The 13,326-nt window shown below is 44.8% G+C and overlaps 1 protein-coding gene across 2 annotated transcripts in view; it reads right to left on the reverse strand.

Moving 5' to 3' along the window:
• The window catches only part of RBM10 (RNA binding motif protein 10), a 464,414-nt gene extending 451,409 nt beyond the window's left edge, over positions 1-13,005 (reverse strand). Inside the window, exon 1 of one of the 2 annotated variants that reach the window (XM_069647579.1) lies at positions 12,885-13,005. The gene's annotated coding sequence lies outside the window, so the exon portion shown is untranslated. The remainder of the gene's footprint in view (positions 1-12,884) is intronic. The other variant, XM_069647578.1, reaches the window with a different exon arrangement.
• Between the last annotated feature and the right edge of the window lie 321 nt (positions 13,006-13,326).

The raw sequence follows: 13,326 nt of genomic DNA on the forward strand, positions 1-13,326 counted from the left end.
ACCCCCCCCCCCCACCCCACCCCACCCCACCCCCACTTCAAAGTTGCAACTCTGAACGGCGATATCGGCAACACAGTAGCACAAACTCCGAGCTGGTCAGCCACAGGACGGTCCCAGGACACTTCCAACGGCTCTTCTTTGCAGGGTACCAAGCAGACACCAGGAATGGATGTTCCCTCCACTCCAAACAGGGAAGAAGTGAAAAGAACAAAATGCCCAAAGGACAAGCGAAAAACCATGCGGTACAGACAGGTTTGGACACTAGCCACAGTTAGTAGCCAAACGCAGTAAGCCTAAAATGAAAAGCATCAAAATAAGGTAAAAAGTCACTGCTGCCACCAGCTTGTCCATTTAGCACACCCAGAGTAACCAAAAATCCTTTTTAGTGTTAGTCTAGGACAAAAACAAAAGTGTACCCCATTATAAGATGCATTGTGGTAACTATCATTGTACAAGTGATCACAAGTTACTAAAAAGTAGTAACCAAGTCGCAAGACTAAGGAAAATTGTTTCCCAGTACAGCCTGAAGGACATGTCAGCTTCCCCATAACAGGTTAGCAAAAAACAGTGTAGTGAAGCTCAGGATCTACAGGTCAGGATCAAAAATAGAAGCAAAATGTTTAGGGGGTCCATAAAAATTGAAGGAAAGGTGCAGTAAAGAGAAATCCTTCCCAACACCCCAGAAATACTAGTATGCAGCAAGTCAGCGGTCCTTCCTCAACCAACCCCCTGACCACACTCCCTAGAACCACCCCGCAACATCCACCTCGGTAAAAAGCCCAGGATGTATGCTGGATTCAAAGCTAGCCCTCTCCCAACAGATCAACTCTGTGTTCAGAACCTGCTTCTGCCACATAAGCATCCACAGGCAAATCTTCCTGTACATCACATACCCGACAGAGTCTTGGACATCCATGTCATCATTTCACGCTTAAACTATTCAAACAGTATCTAGGCGGAGGAAAACGCTGCCGTCCGTCTCCTCAATGGTCTCTCACTAAAAACATATCAGCCCCGGAGTGCTACACTAGCTGCCTATCGGTCGCCAAACTACCTTTGACGCCATGTGCATCACTCACTGTACCCTCCATAACTCCGGACCCGAATTCCTCCGCATAAACTCTTACGCTAGCTGCCCACCAGAAACCTGCCATTCTCCTCGTTATTCTCCACAGCCCCCCCAACCCCCAACTCCACCAGATTTGGAGGATCCTTTCTCCATCGAGTCCCCCGATATCTGGAACCCGCACCCTCTCCACATCAGCTGTATTTATAACCGCCTTGCCTTCAGTAAGGCCCTAAAAGCTATTCCCTACTAGAACCTGAAATCCTCTTCCCCTTTCCCATTGCCATCACCATAGACTTTTCACATGCACCAGGCTCATTGTGCATCCAAAGCACCACCTAGTGGATGACTGCTGTGGTCGTGGTGGCCCGCTTTTCTCACAATCGCGGAAACCCCTCATACACAAACCTACAGTGGATGGCAGCCGGCACGCCCTACACACAACTGCACACATCAAACACTGGAAACTTCTCATACACGGCCTGCCCTGCTAACTCAACCCGACTCCACAACCCTATGCATTCCTCATATGCACCAATTCTTTAGTATTTGCCACCAAGAGGGGATGCAGAATTTTTAGGATCAAGTTTGCACATACTAGCTGGGCATTGTAGCGTTTATCCTTACTTCTGGTTTCCTCTTTTGGCTGCTGGACATCGGAGCTGCTCCTCACCCTGTTCATCCGTAATAGGAGTGGCTGGAGGTCTGATGCTTGGACTGTTTCTGGGCCGTTTCACCACTGTCTTCACATTTTACCTTTGTGGACATAGCGTTTCAAGGTAGGAAGGCATCAGTCATCTAGAAGGATGGTAGGACACCACTTTCCCACCTCCATTCTTTGGCTGGGCCATTTTTCTGTCACCTGAACCTTGCCCCTTCTAAACCACCCATTACCTCCCCAATCATGGGGGTCATTTTCTGTTGCATGGCTGCCCTTTTGAACTTCAGGCCATCAAAATCTGCTTGGTCGGGTTCCTCGGTCTTCTAGGCAACTATCTTGTTGCTGATTGATCCTCCTTCTGGAAAGGAAGATTTGGGTCATTGCACGTCTTGGGTGCAAATCTCTGAGTAACGGATCCTGTAACTCAACCTGTAAAAAAATATTTACTTAATAGCCATTTGGGAGTCAAATCTTCCTTCTCTTATGTACTTGACCCAGGTCCTGGGCTTCAGGGTTATTCATCACATTTCCTACCAGAGGTCAAATAGGTCCTGGAGTGATGGGGTGTTGTAGACCCCCCCCCACCCCATCCATTACCCCTAATCCTGCTTTGCTTCCTTCCTAACTTCCCTCCCTCCCTCTGCTCGCCTCTGTCTCCGACCTCTTCAATAGGGGGTGTTCCCATGAGCCTTTTCAGCAACCTTCTGGTGCAAGTACTTACCTGACTTCACATTATAGAACGCAACTATGTCTATTGGATTTGTCCCGTTGATTCCTATGGGATCTTTTACCAACACTAAAAACTTCACTAAAGTGACTTAAGGGGGCACTTAAATGAAAATTGAAATGTTTGCCTGGGACCCTCTTGGTCTCCTGAGGTTTTCTACGAAAGACTAGAATTTTAAAATGTACCTATGATTTAAAGCACTACACAGCACCCCTACAGCATATTTCTTTTTTTGCAATACTGTTTTTATTTGTTCCGTTGGAGCAATCCTTTTCTAGGGGTGTAACGAGACTATTCTGGTCTGGTGCTATAAATTTAAGCCTATAGTGACTTTAATGGCCCTTTCAGCCTGGTTTGGAAAGTGATCCCCTTTATTCCATTTCAGTTCTGTATTTAGTGTATAGTCTAAATGTAGGAATACATTTGACTATGTACTAGAGGTTGTTAGAATTGCAGTAAATATGCACATGTTGCCTCCGAGTCCTGATAAGGACTGTGAAAATGCATTTTTACAGTTGGCTTGAGAGTAGGGTACAATATTTTTACCAGACATTGGCTACTGATAATGGACTTGTGGCAACTAAGAAATGCTGTGCTGTATGCATGTATAGCATTGACATGGCAAGTGAATGTATGGCTAGTAGCTTGCAATGTTGATCCCTGGTCTAGGCCTCCTATGTTAGCCGCCCCCACCCCCCCCTAAGCCAGATACAGTGCATTTCTTTACCTTAAGAGCGGGAAGAGTACCTATGGCCCTTTACTGGTTCTGTTGGTTTTGCTTTTGTTAGGTTATGCTCAAACCAATGCATTGGTCTCGGTTTGCTGGGGTACACAAAATCCTTCACCAGCCATTACCTGCAATCACATATCCTATCCTGGCATACTAGATGGCACACACATTATGGGGAAAGAGGAAGGAATGTGGGCTTCCATGGACGAGTACATGGTTATAGTGCTACAGGATAACTGGGAAACAGAGCCCATTTTCTTGAGGGTAGCAACACCATCTACTCTTTAACCACATAGGGTAGTAGCGGATAACCTGAGAGGGGACTTCTCATTAGTCGAAAGAATTCACTAGAAGTACAACATATCAAGGTTGATAGAAAACACCTTCTGGCTGGTCAGATCAGTAATTCCTTGGGGGAGTTCACTAATTTATATGACCACCCCGAACTCAGGCCGCACACTTTACCTTATGAAGACTATTAATGTAATACTGAATCATGGAGCCACAGCCAAGGGACATACTTAGATTTATATTGGGTGACTACTACAATAATTCCAGATGTGCAGTCCCAATGAATCAGAAATTAGCTGAATATTTCTTCGCCTGTATTAATGCAGACAGAAGATAATGTCAAAGGGTGGCAATGGTTGAATTACTTATATGCACAATAATTCTCCATGGTTAATGACAGAAAGAAGGGGGACATACCGGGTGCTTACACCAGGGTGAATGGTACGAGTTGCTCCACATTGGATTATTGCTTTATGCAGACATTTCTACCACTTGTTCCTGGAATGTGTGGTTGAGATAGGGAGGAAAGGGATCCTTATCCGATCATATCCTGCAAAGACCTCAATGCTAACAAGGGATCAGACTGGTAGGGATTAATCAAACGGGTAACCGTACAAGATGGAGGCCGTGCTCCCCCTCCAAAGCAAAAACTTACGGCTGTGATGTAATGGAAGTGCAGCCCCAGTTACCTCTAGATCCAGCCAAACTTGATTGGCTCAATCGAAGAATTTTTGCACCAAATAATCGAATTTACGTTCTCGCCAAAGATAGATATATATATGGGGGGGGGGGGGGGGGGGAGCAACTGAGAAAAGAATTTAGCATTGCGTCTGTAAAACATCAGACTTCATTAGAGTTCGTTATAGGCAACAAACGTCTTAAAGCCAGTTACAGAATGTGGTTACGCCAACACCAAAGAACGCAACACATAGGAATATGGCAGTGGTTCACGTGCATTTTCATGTCTAATGACATGCGTGCCTTTTGGCAAGCAGTGAATGGATCGGCCAATTACGAGAGCAGTGGAAGGTGCATCCCGTGAGGCTTGAGAGCGATATATATATATATATATATATAAAAAATTTAAAAAAAGACACCCTGGGATCCACCTTTAATGCGGAAGCAACATTGTGTAAATGACCCTTCACTGGTAAGGAGACTAAAGAGGATACAGTTGTGTTGATACGGGGTAGCAAGGGCTATCTAGCACCCAGCCCAGACAGGATTTTTAACGCCTAAATGAAGTTAAACCCTGATCTATGGTGAATGATATAGATGCCAATCTTCAAGTTTATTGCTCAGACAAACATGATCCCTGAATCTTGGCAAAAAAAAGTTTATTGGTCCCAGTAAACAAGCAAAGCAACACCAATGACCACAAGAGCTACTGCACTCTTGCAACGTTGGATGCTCCGGCTAAATTATTAGCAAGACAAAAAGGTACCATTGTTATGGGGCGGTAGTTTGTAGGGGTGTTGGGGGGAGGGGGGTCAAGGGTGTTTTTTTTTGTTTGTAGGGGTAGTACCCATGCTTTTTTAAGGTCTGTTGGGAAGCAGTTGTTTTTGAAGGATGCAATCAGGTTGGTGATGAAAGGGGCAAGTGAGGCAGCACAGTTTCTGACGAATGTATGTGGGCAAGGGTCGCCCTGGAACCTGGAGGGTTTTAGGTTAAGGATGATTGACTTCCGTGAATTCGAATTGGAGTAGCTCCTTAAGGTTGGTGGCGGAAGGAGATGGTTGTTTATGAGATTTGGTTAGGCTGTTCTTTTTTACTTAAATTACTGCTTGGAGGCGACTGATGTTTTGGAGGGCATTTCGGATATTTTCATATCAGTTAGCGTCTTTATTACAGCTTTCGGGTGGTGGGATGGGGTTTCCAACTGAGGATTTGGAATAGTTCCTTGGTATTGGAGCTGGCTTTGGATATTCTGTAGTTGTAGAATTTGCCTTTGGTGAGAAGTACTTGTTGTTTGTAATTCCTAGAGGCAGTGTCAAATAACATTGTTAGTTGAGGTGGGAAGTTTTTACCAGACTGATTCTGCTTTTCTTTTGCTAGTTCTTAAGACTTAATTTGGGGGTGAACCAAGCGTGGAGGAGGGCTGGTTGTTTGGCTTTGCGTAGCGCCAGTGGCACTATTTTCTTTATAGCATCCAGCATTGACACATCAAAGTCTGGCCATTAAGGAGGGGTCGTCCGCTATGTCCGTAGGGGAGGCCAGCAAAGGTTGCAGGAGTGGGTTAGGTCTGCCCCTCCTCTCCTACATATGGAATAATTGTGAAGTACAGCCCGAGATAGAGCTGGGCCAGAGGCCCTGTTGAGCCAGGATTAAGTTGTGAAGTGAAATTGTTGCACTGAGCCGCCAACACACTTGCTTCTGGGATGTCCCTGCTTCAGGAATACACTGGTACTTCAGCTAAACATTGGTCCACTGCTTTACATTTTACAGGCATTTAGTGGAATACATGCAAACATCATACCTGCCTCACCTCAGAGTTTAGCCCGAAAACCGTTTTTACGCTCTTCACAGTGTCTCCTAGGACACCACTATATAAATGATCAGCATTGCAGCTACATTGCCATCGCTGCACTTGCAGTAAACGTGAACATGGCAGATGTTAGAAAAGATTCCAACTTTATTGCACCTTTAATTCCATTTCTATGGAACCCCAAACTTTTTGCTTTTATTTCTGTATCTGGTCAGTTCTTTTTACAGTGCAGTGAAGCCTTAAGCTCTTACCTGGCACTTGGGATAAGAAGAGGACTCATGTACCCACTTTGGAGAGATCCTGTAGGAAACCGAAGGAGCCGAGACTCCTGCCCAGTAACAAGACTAGCAAGGAGACCGTGGACCTGTCGGAAGGAGGCTTGGCGACCAACTTCTGCTGCTGCCCTGGAACAGCCATGTCCTGTGGAATCTCCAGCAGTCCTGCAAAGGAGCTGCGACCTGTGGAGTGGAAGGAACATCTATTCGACGTCAGCTCAGAGCCCTACAAAGAAGAGCCTTGGGTAGTGCCCCAGGACCGCCCTGTGGCGGACCAGATCTGAGTTTGGCCCACCGTGCTGCAGACATCGCCGTTCGAGTTAAGGCCTGGTACTTTGGGAGAGGGGGGGTATCCTCAGCTTGTGCAACAAGACGCACCTCTGCAACATGTCATGGTCCTAGCATCAAGGGGACAGATAAAGGAGGGTAAGTCCGACCGCGGCAAGTGAATCCCTTTGCGTCACCATGCCTTGGTGGCAGTCGTCCAAAACTGCTTGCCTGCATCCATTCCTGTCATGAGAGGGTTCCCTGCAACGAGTTTGTCTGCATTCTTCCACTGTGTCCTTGAACCCGCAGCAGATGGCACCGACCAGAGATCTGCTCAAACTTGCAACTCCTGGGGATCAAGGACTGGTGCTGACAGCAGGAAAAGCGACCACAGACGCCCTTCAACCAACTGGTCAAGCCTCATGAAGAATCAGAGTACAGGGGGTGAGTTATAGATATAGTTACGTGCCCCATAAACTCCCCTTTGAAAGTTTGATACATTTTAGAAAACTTTTTAACACGTTGGTTTTGCCATTGCTTGTCGACAGAAGTACTCAGAAAGTTGGGAACGCGTTTGTTAGCTAATTTATCAAAGTCCCCTGACACTTTTAACTATTCACTGAACCCCCAGAGATACTACCTTCATTTTTTTTCAAGCTTCCTAAACTGTTGATTTTGCTGGAATGTTGGGCACAAGGCCCCAGACAACTTCGGGTTGGCCTTCTGAAGTTAGGGTTGATTCTCTGTGGACTTGTAGTGCTAATACTAATCTGTGCCTTTCTTTTAAGGCGTTTGATATGTAGTTTGTCATCAGTAATTGTATATATGCATCTAATTTTAGTGTTGTGTAATATTACCCGTTAGTAGTCATTTTTTTACTGTGTTATTTGGCCAGAAGTAAAGTAGTATTTGAATACCCATTTGTCTAAGTGTCTTTGACCACTTTGCTGTGTGTTCTCATTGTGGACCCCTTTTAAGCTCACCACCTCTTGAGACTTAGCCTAGACCACTCGCCTTGCTACCTTGAACTGGTTTGGCTACAGCTCCCCAGAGTTGTCAATGTTGGCCTTCTATACATCCATCCACCATGCAGAATATAGAAAATCAGTCCTAACAGCAGTTTTCACCGTTTGAGTCTTACCGAGAACTTACCCTATGGGAAGGTTTTTACGAATACATAGAAACGCACCAATATATGAGTTTGACTGTCACAGTAAAGAACTTAACAGTAAGATTAAAGCAACGTGGACACCCGAATCAGGTGATCTGTATTGCCAGAAAAAGAGCACAGAACGCGGATAGAAAAAAAAAGCTTGACTAAGCAACACAAAACACCAGTGGACAAAATAACCTGCATCACATCATTTAGTCCCATTAGCCATGCTCTTAGAAGAATATTGTACAAATGGAATATGCTAAGAACAGATTTTCATCCAGATTGCGTTCAAGCAACCACATAATCAGACATGTTGGTACATACTTATGAACAACCAAAATAACAGGAATCGAGTCAACCTACCCTTTGGGCGCTACCCCTGGTTATTGGCTACTTTAGGTGTGGTCGATGTTCAGTTTGCAATTTGACAAAAGAGATTGACCTATATGGTTTAAAGTGGAAATTCCAATCTTTCAATAATTGTGTAACAAAAATGGGCAATGTATGGGATGAAATGCCTTTCTGGCTTAATCTACGTTGAATAAACTAAACATGTGATTAGCAGCGGATATGTGAACATCAGTCTTGCCTGAAGAACAAAGTCCCTGAAAAACCAACGGCTGCACATTTTATAGAAAAACAACATAGGTCCAACAATATGGATTTGGTTCATTATTCAGACTATAAAACAGACTCCCAAAGGAGGTGACCGCGACGTAGTTCTAAGAAAAGTTGAACAAAAATGGGTTTACAGATTAGATTCTGTAAATAAGGTCTGAACACGATAGTATAGAACCCGTTTATGCATTAAGCAAATGTAAAACAATGATCAGTCAAATGCAGAGATCTAAAAACATAAAAATTACCACAATTAAACATGAACAAACGAGCCCCATGATCTCGAGTTAGAGTAATACCTAGTCCTTATAGCAGGCTCCCAATGTTGTGGCTTGGAAGCAAAAGTACTGCAGGTCTTTGGACTGTGAGGGTGTCAAGAAAAAGCATAAAATGAGTAAGCTTATATTAGGTGATGGAAGTTAAACCACCTTTTAGAACATGCTAATAACTGTAAATGTTTTATGGAATGCCTGTATGATCGGGTTTTAACAAAATAGATACATAAGGTTTTTGTTTTGAGGCTTTATGAGCCCCCACCCCCATTTGTCTGCACATATTTTGTCATGCAAGAATAGTTGTTTGAAGCGCACAATCGCATGTTACGAGAAACATGGGCGGTCCTTGTGAAAAGAAGTTGTAAATAGCAACATAAAATGTTTAGGGGATTGATATATATGGGGGCTGTGATAAGTTTAATGTGTAATATCTCTGGGTGGACATAAATGGACTTGAACTTCCCATGCCCACAGCAGTAATGTAAAAGCCCATAGAGAAAGGAAGGCGGTCATGTAACAAACCGCGTAATGGCTATATTCCAAAGTGCTCCTGTGTGGGTGCCGTCAAACTGAACTAACCCATGAATGCTTGTATTGATCGATATTTTATTTCGATCGCGCTCGTACACAAGTGTTTCAGAGCGCGACAAGGCAAGGGAGGGGAACAGGGGAGAACAAAACAGAGATCTTACTAGGCCCAGTGACATTGAGAACGCGCAAGTGCATGGGAGAGGGGGGAGGGGAAAAGTGCATGGAAGGGGGGAGAGGTGGAAAGTGCGAAGCAGAGGAGAAACAGATAAATAACAAATAAATAATAAAGGCAACAAACAGTGGTAATGCAGCCAGCAATTTGCAAGAGCTAGGTTTAAGGCAGCAGACAGGGTAGGTCTGATAAGTGCAGGAAGAAAAAGGGGGGGCTGTATGGGTACAGATACAGACCCCAGTGCAAGGGGTGGCCCGGCGGCAGTGCGGGAGGGGAGCAGGATGAGAAAGTACCTGGGCCCAAGAGAGAACAGATCAGCAGGGAAGAGGGGGAGCGAAGGCAGAAGAAAAGAGGAAGGTCTTGAGGTGCTTCCGGAACCGGAGATGGTTCTCTCAAGTTTTAGAGTGGCAGGGAGGCTGTTCCAGAGGGAGGCCCCAGCCGAAGACAGATCTACCCCCAGCTCGTTTCTTAGAAAAACGACTGACCCTGAGTGAGTGGTAGGTAGAGGAGCGCAGAGCTCGAGAGGGGAGCTATTTGCGGAGGGATAGCTGAAGGTATTTTGGACCCAGGCCCCAGAAAGCCTTGTGGACAATGCAGGGGGCTTTGAATTTAATCCTTGCATCCACTCGGAGCCAGTGGAGAGATTTTCAGAGCTGGAGAGATACGATCCCAGGGCTTGAGGCCAAGGACAAGTCTTGCAGTCCTGTTCTGGATTAGTTGCAGAGGGCGGAGAGTAGAGGCAGGTAGATTTAGAAGGAGGCTGTTACAATAGTCCAAGCTAGAGAGATCCAGAGCTTGAGATACCATGAGCTTCTGGGGGAAGGAGAGGAAAGGCAGAGTACCTCTGAAGAGGTGCAGTTGGAAATTTGACTTTTTAGAGACCTCAGAGATGTGGGCGGAGTCAAAGATGACCCCGAGGTTCTTAGCCTCGCAGGTGGGGGTAGGAGGAGGGCCAAGGGAGGCTGGTCAGAGAGTAGGGGGAAAGGATGGTGAAGGTGTGCCGATGAGGAGGATCTCCATCTTTCTGGCATTCAGACAAAGATCATTGGCGGCATGCTCTCAAACACTTCATGCATGAAACAGTACAGTGATTGAATACATAAGGGTGCGCTGGAGCGCGATTGAGGACATCAGCCCTCCTTGTGGTTAACATCCATACAGTAAGAATTTTTTTGGAAACATTATTTTAGAATGTCTCTGAAAGCAATTCATAATAAATATGCTACCCAGAAATAGGACTATTGATACGAAATTGCACTTTTTCAACACCGAGGATCATTAGGGGTTAAGTTCTAAAAGAACGTTCAGTTATATTTAAAAAGGAGACTGCATAATGCTGGGTTCTTTTTCCAACATACATTCAATGTATATATTTTGTTTTTGTGTGTACAGAGAAAGAGCGAACTAACTGAAGGTCTTAACACCTGGGCTATTAAACGACAATCAGAAAGCACTGCAAAAGCTTCATAAACAACAAGCCAAAGCTCCACGCACAGCAGTTTTTCACAGATATCACCACTACAGTACCACAGCATATCAATGAACACATTTGTGATGGCCTACATGTGGGAATAAAGCAAACGTTGGCACGTTTGTGTTTTTTCTAACACAATCATATGCAATACATACACATCCCCAAAATCAAGTCAGAATGTTGAGAAAAAAGAACACAAATAAGGAAATTGTCTACTGTTTTACATATGCTCAGATTGAAAATAAAAAAAGAAAGTAATTTTTAAACGTCCTTATATTGCAATATATAGACAGCACCAAACAGAATGAATAAAATAATATATTGCTCTGGTCATTTCATGTTTTTTAAGGAGTAAAAAACGGATGATAGTGGGGAGTGATTACGTCGAAAAAATGAGAAGACCTCAAAATAGATTGCGCTGAACACACAAGAATAATCAAGAGGCGGTGAAAAGAGGTTTCTTGTAAACCATCAATAAACCACACTCGCTGAAGAAATGTGATGTCCCGATGAAGGCCCCATCCCTTGAGATCAGATGAGAATGTCCTGGACAGACATTTCTCATGTTAGGAGCTGAAACCCAATGTGTCAACCTTAAGTTGGATCAAAAATATATACGAGTCAGTTGTCCTGTTTGATTAGGTCATTCTCATAATTGATCACCTTTTTGTACGAAGATATAGAATGGAACAACATACGAAGGGAGTTGAAATTCCCAGAAACTGCAATCTGAACAATCTTGTTGGAGTACACGAAAGGTGTAATGTGTCTTGTTTTCTCTAGTTGGTGAGCCAACTAGATTTCATGTGGTATAAAACCAGGATACATTTGTCACTTTTGATACGAACCCCGAGTGTGAAAACACGTTTTTAAATATGTACCGGGGCCATGAAAATTGGTACATGGACGACACCCATTATTGACTGTGAAAGGAATTTCTTTAGAAAAATCAATTATAAAAAAGACAGTTTTGTAACAGATTTCTGCTCGTGGTTGTTGAATGCGTGGAACAAGGAGGAGTAGGCGGTCTCCTTTTTGTCTTTGATTATATTCTCTCTTCCCTTCACGAGACAGGACCCGTTATCAAACATGGTGGGAAGTATCCATTGCATATTCTACGCAAACATGAACATACAACGCAGCCTAAAGCTGTGGCCAGAAATAACCAATCTGATTACATTTGCCTGGGGGCGGTATTCCTCCTCCTCCCCCCCCCCCCCCGCTGCGTCAACACTCACCTGGTTACAGTGTGCAGAGCTAGGAGGAGATAGCGTTCCTCTTCCTGAACATGGTGCTTCGGTAGTACCTACCACCCATGCGCGACCTCTTCAGACATCGACCACCGTACCCGCGCTACAGCCACGAACACTCCCCCATAAACACTTTAAAAACGTAGTCGAGAAATGATAAACCCAAACTCTTTCAGCTACGAGTTTCGTTTATAACACATTGTGTAGGGTTTTACTCACGTTTTTAGTAAATCCCAGAAAGGTGTCGATCATTTGGTCTAGTTATTAAGAGCAAGATTTCCAGTCAATTAAGGCATGTTTCTGTTAAACTTCCTGTTGGGAGAAAAACTTCGGTGGTTTCTTGGTAGTTGTATTTGTGGAGTCGTGGCTCGGGTGACGGGATTCACCGGGTTTTTGTTTCTCTAATGTAGGCAGTTATTGCAAACACTATGCATTCGAAATACGAAGTCCAGTCCCGGTTTTAACTCTGCATTCTGGCACTTGTAATTCTGGATTTTCCCCAGTATAAACCCATTACTGCAAGTCCCAGAATGCAAAGTTAAACAAAGGACTAGCCTTATCCAAATTATGTATGCACTGGCTCGCTCAAGTAGATACAATTGATTATGGGGGCCACCACACACTTTGTCCTATATGTGGTTGACTATCCAAAGAACCACAATGCAACAGTGTTCAAAATGCCTCTTCGCTACGCCATCACTAAAATGATCTTCTGATCACTCAACAGGCAATTGGCTCCTCCCCAAACACCCTACATTTTAGAACATAAGCCCCACCTCCGGCAACGAAACATTGCTGTTCCCAAACAAGACGGCAGGGACTGTGCTGAACCAGTGGTGAGAACTGCTTAGCAGTGATATTATACCAATAAACAGCCCCCTTGGACAAGCAAGCCCCGTTTCATACCTTTATCTGAGCGCTCGGTTCAACGGGACCGGTTATTAACAGCGACAGCGAGCAGTCCCACTAGCCCAACAACCTAACTCTCTCCCCAAAAGCAACTCAAAATGGCTTCCACGCATTAAGTTCAGGAAAAGGGGACACAGTAAACTGCGATTGGTCAGGCGCAGTGGGATCCTCTTAGTGATTGGTGGAAGAAAAGGCACTGGTCCGCCTCTGTGGCCGCGCGTGGATCGTCTTATCCTGTTCCGGTTTGGAAAGGTTAGAGAGCGACTAGTTCCCATCCGAGAAAAGGACCATAGCAACGGCCCGCCCCCTCTACTTCACGTCACTCTGATGTCATCCGTGTTCCGTGTGTTTTCTGGAGCAGTGAAGCGCTTCCGGAGCACGTTCAGTGAGCGAGTGAGGGAATTTTGAACGCTCTCGCTGCCAGTGCCATCGGAGTCGG

The sequence above is a fragment of the Ambystoma mexicanum genome, chromosome 2q, assembly GCF_040938575.1.
Source record: "Ambystoma mexicanum isolate Mex_15411 chromosome 2q, UKY_AmexF1_1, whole genome shotgun sequence".
Classification (NCBI taxonomy): Eukaryota; Metazoa; Chordata; class Amphibia; order Caudata; family Ambystomatidae; genus Ambystoma; species Ambystoma mexicanum.